Source organism: Trachurus trachurus (genome assembly GCF_905171665.1).
Source record: "Trachurus trachurus genome assembly, chromosome: 11".
In the NCBI taxonomy this organism is placed as follows: domain Eukaryota; kingdom Metazoa; phylum Chordata; class Actinopteri; order Carangiformes; family Carangidae; genus Trachurus; species Trachurus trachurus.
Genome location: NC_139904.1, coordinates 5,197,696 through 5,212,099, shown reverse-complemented (window position 1 = coordinate 5,212,099; position 14,404 = coordinate 5,197,696).

Genomic DNA, 14,404 nt, shown 5'->3' with positions numbered 1-14,404 from the left:
TGATGTGCTGCAAACTGGTATGAGTAATCAAGGAGATAACAAACACCTGTAACCAATTGAAGGCGGTGGAGGAGAGCAGAATTCAACATAACATAACAAGAGTTCTTCCCTTAGATTCGAACCAGTGACCTTGGGGTTGGGAAGAAGCCACCCTACCCCCTACACTACAGTGGAGTTGTGGTGAAGAGAGGTTGAGACTTTGATGAATGTGAGATTTTTCAATGATTCTTAAAATAAAGAGAAATTTGTATAAATTAGCCACACCAAGCAAGAAGAGGACTTTTTTGTGACCTGTGACTATTTTTTGGTGAATTAAAATGAATTAAAAAGCACTTAACAGCAAGTTACAAAGTTGAGCTCCTTCTCCTGCTGATGTGAAAAAAATACATTGAGCTGAATGAGAGCAGAGAGCTCCCTGGCTGCATTTAAAAAATATTTAAAATTATTATCTAAGTCTCTTTGCATTTTTGACCAGAATTTTAGCCAGAAGACAAGTGTGGCTACAAAACTGGAGAAAATAATTTGTCTAGAGTTTAATTTGTGGCCGTGCTGACAGTTTAGCCAGAAAAACTCTAGAATGTTTTTTTGCCTCTATCCACTCTGACACCACTCTGGCTCTGCTCGTTAGACGCAATACACACCCATTATAAAGCTGAAAAAAATCAGAAAAAGTTAAATATTTGAAAAAGCAGATGTTTGACCAAGGTCGGAATCGAACCCACAACACCATGGTCAGCAGACTTTCACTCTGCCTCTAGGCCACAGTGTACACACAGTTGCAGAGACTGTTGTCTGTTGATGAACTGCACTCTGTCACACTCTGAAGTTAACAAGCCCAAAGCTGTAGTTCCAGTGCAAATCAATCTTAGTGCAGTGGTATAAACAAGAAACACAAACCAAGATTAGGTGGGGGTGCATATGCATTATCAAGTTTGATCTTGTGACCAGACCAAGTGGTATTGGTTAAAGGTCAAAGTGGCTGACACACTAACAAGACTGCTCAGGTGGGATTTGAACCTGTGACCTTGTGATTGGATGGCAGGAACCTTATCCACTAGGCCATTCCAACACTTCTGATGAAATAGAGGTTGAGACTTTGATGAATGTGAAATTTTTCAATGATGCTTAAAGTCCCACTCCCGCGACCCTTTTCGGCCATTTTAAAACCAGCTCATTAGCCATGCATATTAGCAATTCACCTCTGGGGGGTGGGCGGAGACTGCGCTGTTTTGCACCCGCCCAGCCACCTCCTCGCACCCCACCCCCCGGTTGCTGACAGCTGGACATTGTATAATTACAGATTCAGCGCATTTAGACTGGAGCATAGTCCTTGCTCACAGTGCAAGCTGCTCTACCAGGTGAGCTAAACCTATTATACCTTGACAGCTACACCGAGATGCCAAGCCTTTCACCTCTGAGCCAGATGAAGAACGGGGCGGGAGCTTGTAGCACTAGTGCCCTCCCCTGGAGCTGTGACACGTCAGCTCCAGTCTCCCTGAAACTGCCAGTTTGAGTCTGCCATTGGTTCACAGCAGTTTGAAGGCAGAAAAACTCAGAAATGCAATTTTGCACTTCCTTTTCTGCTGATATGTGCTCTAACACAAGAAAAATGCCACAGGAACATGTGAAAAGCTCAAAAAACACGATTTTCACGGGAGTGGGTCTTTATAAAAGCATCATAAATGAGCCATTAGAAGTTTGTCTACAAATCAGAATTTGAATGAAGTCTCTAGCAGAAAGTACAACATGAATGAGGCAGGAATCAAACCCATGACCTCATGATCAGTAAACCTTTACTCTGCCACTTCGCCACAGAGAGCACAAACATAAGCATGTTGCCATTGTAATGTGATGATGTGCTGCAAACGGTGGCACTAGCAATTAATGCGTCTCTTAACGACCACCTGTAACCAATTGAGGGTGATGGAGGGGAGCAGAATTCAACATAACATAACAAGAGTGCTGAACCTGGATTTGAACCAGTGACCTTGGGGTTGGCAAGCAAGCACCTTACCAACTGGACTACAGACAGAGTTGTGAAGATGAGAGGTTGAGACTTTGATGAATGTGAGATTTTTCAATGATGCTTAAAATAAAGAGAAATGAGTATAGATTAGCCACACCAAGTAAGAAGAGGACTTTTTTGTGACCTGTGACTATTTTTTGGTGAATTAAAATGATTTAAAAAGCACTTAACAGCAAGTTACAAAGTTGAGCTCCTTCTCTTGCTGATGTGAAAAAAAATACATTGAGCTGAATGAGAGCAGAGAGCTCCCTGGCTGCATTTAAAAAATATTTAAAATTATTATCTAAGTCTCTTTGCATTTTTGACCAGAATTTTAGCCAGAAGACAAGTGTGGCTACAAAACTGGAGAAAATAATTTGTCTAGAGTTTAATTTGTGGCCGTGCTGACAGTTTAGCCAGAAAAACTCTAGAATGTTTTTTTGCCTCTATCCACTCTGACACCACTCTGGCTCTGCTCGTTAGACGCAATACACACCCATTATAAAGCTGAAAAAAATCAGAAAAAGTTAAATATTTTAAAAAGTATAAAGAGTTAAAAAGAGAAAAGTAATGCCAATAAAGTCCAGAAAAAGCTGCACGTTTTGATATATGAATTGTTGAAATAGCACAAAGTATGAAGGACTAGAAGAAGACCGTAAAAAGGCGGAAGAAAATGGCCAAACAGAAGAACAATAGTGTGACTGCTCAGCAGTCACACTAACTAGAAAAAGATAGCATTTCCTGCAGAAAATGCGTGTGAATGCTGAAAGCAGCTGAACGCTGTTGCTGAAGCAATGCTGAATGAGCTGAAGAAATTGTTGAATCAATGCTAAATTAGTTGACGAAACTGCTAAAGCAATGTTGAAAAGACTAATGCTAGAGTAGAGTAGAGAGTAGAGGAATACTTTATTCATCCCTAGGAGGGAAAAAGCTGAAACATGTATCTTGTAGTGTGAGATGAATGCCTTTTTAAAGGTAAAAAGCAGTAGAAATGCTAAAGGGAGAAGAAAACATTGAAATTCTGCATGTTTAAATGTAATGGTTAAATAGTTGAAATCTGCAGCTAACCTGACAGGAAGGACAGCTGATGAACCAGCACTAACATAGCTGAAGCAATGGCTGAGAATATATTTAAAAGTAGAAGATGTGAGACTTTGTATGAAATGGCTGGAAATTACTTGAATTGTCAAAGAAGAGTTTGAAAAATTCCTGAATTAGGAAAAAAGTTAATGCCTACTGAAATACATTGTAAACTGACAGCAGAAGAACATTGTTGAAGAATATAGATCGAGCATTAGCTGAGGAGTAGAACATGTAAACAGCGGGTTTAATGGTGTGAAATGGTTGAGAAGAGCCTCAGTAGTTTAGGATACGTGTAAAACAATGTGTTCAACATGACCAAAATGGGGAAATGTGTATTTTCAGTTTAAATAGCTAAAGAACAAAATTAACAGCAACGAGTCCATTAACTACAACAGGAAGATAGAGAGGTACATACAAAACAGTCTGACAACTGTAGGGTGTGTGTGTGTGTGTGTGTGTGTGTGTGTGTGTGTGTGTGTGTGTGTGTGTGTGTGTGTGTGTGTGTGTGTGTGTGTGTGTGTGTAAGATATACAAAAAGTTCTGACCTGACAACTGTATGAAATGTGTGTGTGTTGGACGCGTGTGTCTGTTTGTGTATGGTTAGTGTGTGTCCATTTGTGTGTGTGTTTGTTGTGTGTGCATGTGTGGCTGTTTGTGTGTAATTGTGTATGTGTTTGGTAAGTGGTTGTATGTTTGTTGGGTGTGTGTAGTAGTTAGTGTGTATCCATTTGTGTGTGTGTGTGTTGGATGTGTATGCATGGTGAGTGTGTGTCCATTTGTGTGTGTGTGTGTATGGTGAGTGTGTGTCCATTTGTGTGTGTGTGTGTCCATTTGTGTGTGTGTGTGTGTGTGTGTGTGTGTGGTAGTTAGTGTGTGTCCATTTGTGTGTGTGTGTGTTGGATGTGTATGCATGGTGAGTGTGTGTCCATTTGTGTGTGTGTGTGTATGGTGAGTGTGTGTCCATTTGTGTGTGTGTGTGTCCATTTGTGTGTGTGTGTGTGTGTGTGTGTGTGTGGTAGTTAGTGTGTGTCCATTTGTGTGTGTGTGTGTGTGTGTATGACCGACAGACAGTCAGACAGAGAGAAAGTGTGTGCGTTGCCATGGTGACGTTGCCATGGTGAGGTTACCATGGTGACGTTGCCATGGTGAGGTTACCATGGTGAGGTTGCCATGTTGAGGTTACCATGTAACTGGTGGCTGGTGGCTTTAAGGCATGGTGGCAGCTTTAACCATAGGCTTTAACTGCTCTGTGACACCCTCAAACAGATCTAATGTACGACAAATCTGTACTTAGTACGAGCAAAAGGTTTACATTTTCCGAACCATACGACCTTGCTGAACGCGTCCATGTCACTTTGGTGTTTCTAGAGTAAAAATTGTTGATTGTGTCGCAGGTTGGAAACTTTGGGACGTTTAGAAAATCAACGCCTACTTTTGAATGGGAGTCAATGAGAGGAGAGAGGGAACTGGCTGCACTCAGAGGCTCCGAGTTTAAATTGTGTTCGTCTCTCTGATATTTTGAGCACATGAAGAGATCGAGGATGAGCTTGTCTACAAACGTGGCGGAAATTATGTGTGTAGAGTGTAATCTGTGGCCGTGCTGACAGGATAGAGAGAAAAATGTGAGAGGATTTTTAGACCCTCTGTCACTCTGCCAACTGCCAACGTCCGAACATTCCGTCCCATTGACTTTCATGTTAAATCTGAATTTTGTCAGAAATTTTAATGATTTTAAAACTATACATATATCTGAAACTGTTGAAGATATCAATAAGCTGAGATATAGCTGAATAGTTGAAAGGTTTGTGAACAGTTTAAAAGTTGAATGAAGTCTGTAGCTGAAAGTATGCTGAAGCTATTAGAGGCTGAATGAAGCAGAAGATTTTAAGAGTTTGAAGACTGTTTCAATTCATTTCCTATGAGAGAAAAATTGCAAAAAAAGTTAAATATTTTAAAAAGTATAAATAGTATGAAAGAGAAAAGTCATAGCACAAATGTCCTGAAAAAGCTGCACGTTTTGATATATGAATTGTTGAAATAGCACAAAGTATGAAGAAGGAGTTAGATCCTGAAAAAGAGCGGAAGAAGTAAGAATAACTAGAAAAAGATAGCATTTCCTGCAGAAAATGCGTGTGAATGCTGAAAGCAGCTGAACGCTGTTGCTGAATGAGCTGAAGAAATTGTTAAAACAATGCTGAGTTAGCTGAAGAAACTGCTTAGGCAATGTTGAAAAAGGCTAAAGCTAAAATATAAAAGTTGAAGACTGAGAGATGAATGTCTTTCTATGGGCGAAAGAAAGAAAGAAATGGGGTAGAAACAAAGAAGAAAGAAATAAAGAAAGAAGTTAAAATACAGATGAAGGGGTAGAAGAAAGAAAGACAGAAAGAAAGAAAAAGAGAGAAAAAAGAGACATAGGGTTTGAAAGAAAGAAAGAAATAGAGTAGGAGGTAGGAGATAGATAGGACAGAGAGTGTGGAAGACAGAGAGAAGAGGGTAGACAGAGCACGATAGATAGATAGATAGATAGATAGATAGATAGATAGATAGATAGATAGATAGATAGATAGATAGATAGATAGATAGATAGATAGATAGAGTTAGTGTGTGTCCATTTGTGTGTGTGTGTGTGTGTGTTGGATGTGTGTGTATGGTGAGTGTGTGTCCATGTGTGTGTGTGTGTGTGTGTCAATTTTTGTGTGTGTGTGTGTGCGTGTTGGATGTGTGTGTATGGTGAGTGTGTGTGTCCATTTGTGTGTGTGTGTGTGTGTGTGTTGGATGTGTATGCGTGGTGAGTGTGTGTCCATTTGTGTGTGTGTGTGTTGGATGTGTGTGTATGGTGTGTGTGTGTGTGTGTGTGTGTGTGTGTGTGTGTGTAGTAGTTAGTGTGTGTCCATTTGTGTGTGTGTGTTGGATGTGTATGCATGGTGAGTGTGCGTCCATTTGTGTGTGTGTGTGTGTGTGTGTGTGTTGGATGTGTATGCGTGGTGAGTGTGTGTCCATTTGTGTGTGTGTGTGTGTGTGTGTGGTAGTTAGTGTGTGTCCATGTGTGTGTGTGTGTGTGTGTGTGTGTGTGTCAATTTTTGTGTGTGTGTGTGTGCGTGTTGGATGTGTGTGTATGGTGAGTGTGTGTGTCCATTTGTGTGTGTGTGTGTGTGTGTGTGTGTGTTGGATGTGTATGCGTGGTGAGTGTGTGTCCATTTGTGTGTGTGTGTGTTGGATGTGTGTGTATGGTGTGTGTGTGTGTGTGTGTGTGTGTGTAGTAGTTAGTGTGTGTCCATTTGTGTGTGTGTGTTGGATGTGTATGCATGGTGAGTGTGCGTCCATTTGTGTGTGTGTGTGTGTGTGTGTTGGATGTGTATGCGTGGTGAGTGTGTGTCCATTTGTGTGTGTGTGTGTGTGTGTGTGTGGTAGTTAGTGTGTGTCCATTTGTGTGTGTGTGTGTGTGTGTGTGTGTGTTGGATGTGTGTGTGTGTCCATTTGTGTGTGTGTGTGTGTATGACCGACAGACAGTCAGACAGAGAGAATGTGTGTGCGTTGCCATGGTGAGGTTGCCATGGTGAGGTTACCATGGTGAGGTTGCCATGTTGAGGTTACCATGTAACTGGTGGCTGGTGGCTTTAAGGCATGATGGCAGCTTTAATCATAGGCTTTAACTGCTCTGTGACACCCTCAAACAGATCTAATGTACGACAAATCTGTACTTAGTACGAGCAAAAGGTTTACATTTTCCGAACCATAAGACCTTGCTGAACGCGTCCATGTCACTTTGGTGTTTCTAGAGTAAAAATTGTTGATTGTGACGCAGGTTGGAAACTTTGGGATGTTTAGAAAATCAGCGCCTACACTTGAATGGGAGTCAATGAGAGGAGGAGAGGGAACTGGCCGCACTCAGAGGCTCCGAGTTTAAATTGTGTTCGTCTCTCTGGTTTTTTGAGCACATGAAGAGATCGAGGATGAGCTTGTCTACAAACGTGGCGGAAATTATGTGTGTAGAGTGTAATCTGTGGCCGTGCTGACAGGATAGAGAGAAAAATGTGAGAGGATTTTTAGACCCTCTGTCACTCTACCAACTGCCAACGTCCGAACATTCCGTCCCATTGACTTTCATGTTAAATCTGAATTTTGTCAGAAATTTTAATGATTTTAAAACTATACATATATCTGAAACCGTTGAAGATATCAATAAGCTGAGATATAGCTGAATAGTTGAAAGGTTTGTGAACAGTTTAAAAGTTGAATGAAGTCTGTAGCTGAAAGTATGCTGAAGCTATTAGAGGCTGAATGAAGCAGAAGATTTGAAGAGTTTGAAGACTGTTTCAATTCATTTCCTATGAGAGAAAAATTGCAAAAAAAGTTAAATATTTTAAAAAGTATAAATAGTATGAAAGAGAAAAGTCATAGCACAAATGTCCTGAAAAAGCTGCACGTTTTGATATATGAATTGTTGAAATAGCACAAAGTATGAAGAAGGAGTTAGATCCTGAAAAAGAGCGGAAGAAGTAAGAATAACTAGAAAAAGATAGCATTTCCTGCAGAAAATGCGTGTGAATGCTGAAAGCAGCTGAACGCTGTTGCTGAAGCAATGCTGAATGAGCTGAATAAATTGTTGAATCAATGCTAAATTAGTTGACGAAACTGCTAAAGCAATGTTGAAAAGACTAATGCTAGAGTAGAGTAGAGTAGAGAGTAGAGGAATACTTTATTCATCCCTAGGAGGGAAAAAGCTTAAACATATAACTTGTAGAAAGGTAAAAAGCAGTAGAAATGCTAAAGGGAGAAGAAAACATTGAAATTCTGCATGTTTAAATGTAATGGTTAAATAGTTGAAATCTGCAGCTAACCTGACAGGAAGGACAACTGATGAACCAGCACTAACATAGCCGAAGCAATGGCTGAGAATATATTTAAAAGTAGAAGATGTGAGACTTTGTATGAAATGGCTGGAAATTACTTGAATTGTCAAAGAAGAGTTTGAAAAATTCCTGAATTAGGAAAAAAGTTAATGCCTACTGAAATACATTGTAAACTGACAGCAGAAGAACATTGTTGAAGAATATAGATCGAGCATTAGCTGAGGAGTAGAACATGTAAACAGCGGGTTTAATGGTGTGAAATGGTTGAGAAGAGCCTCAGTAGTTTAGGATACGTGTAAAACAATGTGTTCAACATGACCAAAATGGGGAAATGTGTATTTTCAGTTTAAATAGCTAAAGAACAAAATTAACAGCAACGAGTTCATTAACTACAACAGGAAGATAGAGAGGTACATACAAAACAGTCAGACAACTGTAGGAAAAGTGTGTGTGTGTGTGTGTGTGTGTGTGTGTGTGTGTGTGTGTGTGTGTGTGTGTGTGTGTGTGTTTATGGTGAGTGTGTGTCCATTTGTGTGTGTGTGTGGGTGTGTGTGTGTGTGTGTATGGTCAGTGTGTGTCCATTTGTGTGTGACCGACAGAGAGTCAGACAGAGAGAATGTGTGTGCGTTGCCATGGTGACGTTGCCATGGTGAGGTTGCCATGTTGAGGTTACCATGGTGAGGTTGCCATGTTGAGGTTACCATGTAACTGTTGGCTGGTGGCTTTAAGGTATGGTGGCAGCTTTAATCATAGGCTTTAACTGCTCTGTGACACCCTCAAACAGATCTAATGTACGACAAATCTGTACTTAGTACGAGCAAAAGGTTTACATTTTCCGAACCATAAGACCTTGCTGAACGCGTCCATGTCACTTTGGTGTTTCTAGAGTAAAAATTGTTGATTGTGACGCAGGTTGGAAACTTTGGGACGTTTAGAAAATCAGCGCCTACTTTTGAATGGGAGTTAATGAGAGGAGAGAGGGAACTGGCCACACTCAGAGGCTCCGAGTTTAAATTGTGTTCGTCTCTCTGGTTTTTTGAGCACATGAAGAGATCGAGGATGAGCTTGTCTACAAACGTGGCGGAAATTATGTGTGTAGAGTGTAATCTGTGGCCGTGCTGACAGGATAGAGAGAAAAATGTGAGAGGATTTTTAGACCCTCTGTCACTCTGCCAACTGCCAACGTCCGAACATTCCGTCCCATTGACTTTCATGTTAAATCTGAATTTTGTCAGAAATTTTAATGATTTTAAAACTATACATATATCTGAAACTGTTGAAGATATCAATAAGCTGAGATATAGCTGAATAGTTGAAAGGTTTGTGAACAGTTTAAAAGTTGAATGAAGTCTGTAGCTGAAAGTATGCTGAAGCTATTAGAGGCTGAATGAAGCAGACGATTTGAAGAGTTTGAAGACTGTTTCAATTCATTTCCTATGGGAGAAAAATTGCACAAAAAGTTAAATATTTTAAAAAGTATAAATAGTATGAAAGAGAAAAGTCATAGCATAAATGTCCTGAAAAAGCTGCACGTTTTGATATATGAATTGTTGAAATAGCACAAAGTATGAAGAAGGAGTTAGATCCTGAAAAAGAGCGGAAGAAGTAAGAATAATAAGTATAAAGATTTGAATAACAATAGTGTGAATGCTTCCAGCATTCACACTAATAATAAGTATAAAGATTTGAATAACAATAGTGTGAATGCTTCCAGCATTCACACTAATAACTAGAAAAAGATAGCATTTCCTGCAGAAAATGCGTGTGAATGCTGAAAGCAGCTGAACGCTGTTGCTGAAGCAATGCTGAATGAGCTGAAGAAATTGTTGAATCAACGCTAAATTAGCTGAAGAAACTGCTAAAGCAATGTTGAAAAGACTAATGCTAGAGTAGAGTAGAGTAGAGAGTAGATGAATACTTTATTCATCCCTAGGAGGGAAAAAGCTGAAACATGTAACTTGTAGTGTGAGATGAATGCCTTTTTAAAGGTAAAAAGCAGTAGAAATGCTAAAGGGAGAAGAAAACATTGAAATTCTGCATGTTTAATTGTAATGGTTAAATAGTTGAAATCTGCAGCTAACCTGACAGGAAGGACAACTGATGAACCAGCACTAACATAGCTGAAGCAATGGCTGAGAATATATTTAAAAGTAGAAGATGTGAGACTTTGTATGAAATGGCTGGAAATTACTTGAATTGTCAAAGAAGAGTTTGAAAAATTCCTGAATTAGGAAAAAAGTTCATGCCTACTGAAATACATTGTAAACTGACAGCAGAAGAACATTGTTGAAGAATATAGATGGAGCATTAGCTGAGGAGTAGAACATGTAAACAGCGGGTTTAATGGTGTGAAATGGTTGAGAAGAGCCTCAGTAGTTTAGGATACGTGTAAAACAATGTGTTCAACATGACCAAAATGGGGAAATGTGTATTTTCAGTTTAAATAGCTAAAGAACAAAATTAACAGCAACAGGAAGATAGAGAGGTACATACAAAACAGTCAGACAACTGTAGGAAAAGTGTGTGTGTGTGTGTGTGTGTGTGTGTGTGTGTGTGTGTGTGTGTGTGTGTGTGTGTGTGTGTGTGTGTGTGTGTGTGTGAGTGAGTGAGGAAGATATACAAAAAGTTCTGACCTGACAACTGTATGAAATGTGTGTGTGTTGGACGTGTGTGTCTGTTTGTGTATGGTTAGTGTGTGTCCATTTGTGTGTGTGTTTGTTGTGTGTGCATGTGTGTCTGTTTGTGTGTAGTTGTGTAAATTGTGTATGTGTTTGGTAAGTGGTTGTATGTTTGTTGGGTGTGTGTGTGTGTGTGTGTGTGTTTGTGTGTGTGTGGTAGTTAGTGTGTGTCCATTTGTGTGTGTGTGTGTGTGTGTTGGATGTGTGTGTATGGTGTGTGTGTCCATTTGTGTGTGTGTGTGTGTGTGTGTGTGTGTGTAGTATTACGTGTGTGTCCATTTGTGTGTGTGTGTATGATGTGTGTGTATGGTGAGTGTGTGTCCATTTGTGTGTGTGTGTGTTGGGTGTGTGTGTATGGTGAGTGTGTGTCCATTTGTGTGTGTGTGTGTGTGTTGGATGTGTATGCATGGTGAGTGTGTGTCCATTTGTGTGTGTGTGTGTGTGTGTGTGTGTGTGTGTGTGTGTGTGTGTGTGTGTGTGTGTGTGTTGGATGTGTGTGTATGGTGAGTGTGTGTCCATTTGTGTGTGTGTGTGTCCATTTGTGTGTGTGTGTGTTGGATGTGTGTGTGTGTGTGTGTGTGTGTGTGTGTGTGTGTGTGGTAGTTAGTGTGTGTCCATTTGTGTGTGTGTGTGTGTTGGATGTGTGTGTGTGTGTCCATTTGTGTGTGTGTGTGTGTGTGTGTGTGTGTTGGATGTGTGTGTGTGTGTGTGTGTTGGATGTGTGTGTGTGTGTGTGTAGTATTTAGTGTGTGTCCATTTGTGTGTGTGTGTGTGTGTGTTGGATGTGTGTGTATGGTGTGTGTGTGTGTGTGTGTGTGTGTGTGTGTGTGTAGTAGTTTATGTGTGTCCATTTGTGTGTGTGTGTGTGTGGTAGTTAGTGTGTGTCCATTTGTGTGTGTGTGTGTGTGTGTGTGTGACCGACAGACAGTCAAATAGAGAGAATGTGTGTGCGTTGCCATGGTGACGTTGCCATGGTGGGGTTACCATGGTGAGGTTGCCATGTTGAGGTTACCATGTAACTGTTGGCTGGTGGCTTTAAGGCATGGTGGCAGCTTTAACCATAGGCTTTAACTGCTCTGTGACACCCTCAAACAGATCTAATGTACGACAAATCTGTACTTAGTACGAGCAAAAGGTTTACATTTTCCGAACCATAAGACCTTGCTGAACGCGTTCATGTCACTTAGGTGTTTCTAGAGTAAAAATTGTTGATTGTGACGCAGGTTGGAAACTTTGGGATGTTTAGAAAATCAGCGCCTACTTTTGAATGGGAGTCAATGAGAGGAGAGAGGGAACTGGCCGCACTCAGAGGCTCCGAGTTTAAATTGTGTTCGTCTCTCTGGTTTTTTGAGCACATGAAGAGATCGAGGATGAGCTTGTCTACAAACGTGGCGGAAATTATGTGTGTAGAGTGTAATTTGTGGCCGTGCTGACAGGATAGAGAGAAAAATGTGAGAGGATTTTTAGACCCTCTGTCACTCTACCAACTGCCAACGTCCGAACATTCCGTCCCATTGACTTCCATGTTAAATCTGAATTTTGTCAGAAATTTTAATGATTTTAAAACTATACATATATCTGAAACTGTTGAAGATATCAATAAGCTGAGATATAGCTGAATAGTTGAAAGGTTTGTGAACAGTTTAAAAGTTGAATGAAGTCTGTAGCTGAAAGTATGCTGAAGCTATTAGAGGCTGAATGAAGCAGAAGATTTGAAGAGTTTGAAGACTGTTTCAATTCATTTCCTATGAGAGAAAAATTGCAGAAAAAGATAAATATTTTAAAAAGTATAAATAGTATGAAAGAGAAAAGTCATAGCAATATTGTCCTGAGAAAGCTGCACGTTTTGATATATGAATTGTTGAAATAGCACAAAGTATGAAGGAGCAGAAAACTGCTGAAAAAGGGTGGAAGAAGTAAGAATAATAAGTATAAAGATTTGAATAACAATAGTGTGAATGCTTCCAGCATTCACACTAATAAGTATAAAGATTTGAATAACAATAGTGTGAATGCTTCCAGCATTCACACTAATAAGTATAAAGATTTGAATAACAATAGTGTGAATGCTTCCAGCATTCACACTAATAATAATAATAACTAGAAAAAGATAGCATTTCCTGCAGAAAATGCGTGTGAATGCTGAAAGCAGCTGAACGCTGTTGCTGAAGCAATGCTGAATGAGCTGAAGAAATTGTTGAATCAATGCTAAATTAGTTGACGAAACTGCTAAAGCAATGTTGAAAAGACTAATGCTAGAGTAGAGTAGAGTAGAGTAGAGAGTAGAGTAGAGTAGAGTAGAGTAGAGTAGAGGAATACTTTATTCATCCCTAGGAGGGAAAAAGCTGAAACATGTAACTTGTAGTGTGAGATGAATGCCTTTTTAAAGGTAAAAAGCAGTAGAAATGCTAAAGGGAGAAGAAAACATTGAAATTCTGCATGTTTAAATGTAATGGTTAAATAGTTGAAATCTGCAGCTAACCTGACAGGAAGGACAACTGATGAACCAGCACTAACATAGCTGAAGCAATGGCTGAGAATATATTTCAAAGTAGAAGATGTGAGACTTTGTATGAAATGGCTGGAAATTACTTGAATTGTCAAAGAGAGTTTGAAAAATTCCTGAATTAGGAAAAAAGTTAATGCCTACTGAAATACATTGTAAACTGACAGCAGAAGAACATTGTTGAAGAATATAGATGGAGCATTAGCTGAGGAGTAGAACATGTAAACAGCGGGTTTAATGGTGTGAAATGGTTGAGAAGAGCCTCAGTAGTTTAGGATACGTGTAAAACAATGTGTTCAACATGACCTAAATGGGGAAATGTGTATTTTCAGTTTAAATAGCTAAAGAACAAAATTAACAGCAACGAGTCCATTAACTACAACAGGAAGATAGAGAGGTACACACAAAACAGTCAAACAACTGTAGGAAAAGTGTGTGTGTGTGTGTGTGTGTGTGTGTGTGTGTGTGTGTGTGTGTGTGTGTGTGTGTGTGTGTGTGTGTGTGTGTGTGTGTGTGTGTGTGTGTGTGTGTGTGAGGAAGATATACAAAAAGTTCTGACCTGACAACTGTATGAAATGTGTGTGTGTTGGACGTGTGTGTCTGTTTGTGTATGGTTAGTGTGTGTCCATTTGTGTGTGTGTTTGTTGTGTGTAATTGTGTGTCTGTTTGTGTGTAATTGTGTAAATTGTGTATGTGTGTGTGTGTTGGATGTGTGCGTATGGTGAGTGTGTGTCCATTTGTGTGTGTGTGTGTGTGTGTGTGTGTGTAGTAGTTAGTGTGTGTCCATTTGTGTGTGTGTGTGTGTTGGATGTGTATGCATGGTGAGTGTGTGTCCATTTGTGTGTGTGTGTGTGTTGGATGTGTATGCATGGTGAGTGTGTGTCCATTTGTGTGTGTGTGTGTGTGTGTGTTGGATGTGTGTGTGTCCATTTGTGTGTGTGTTGGATGTGTGTGTGTGTGTGTGTGTGTGTGTGTGTGTGTGTGTGTGTGTGTGTGTGTGTGTGTGTGTGTGTGTGTGTGTGTGTGTGTGTGTGTGTGTGTGTGTGTGGAAGATATACAAAAAGTTCTGACCTGACAACTGTATGAAATGTGTGTGTGTTGGACGTGTGTGTCTGTTTGTGTATGGTTAGTGTGTGTCCATTTGTGTGTGTGTTTGTTGTGTGTGCATGTGTGTCTGTTTGTGTGTAATTGTGTATGTGTTTGGTAAGTGGTTGTATGTTTGTTGGGTGTGTGTGTGTGTGTTTGTGTGTGTGTGTGTGGTAGTTAGTGTGTGTCCATT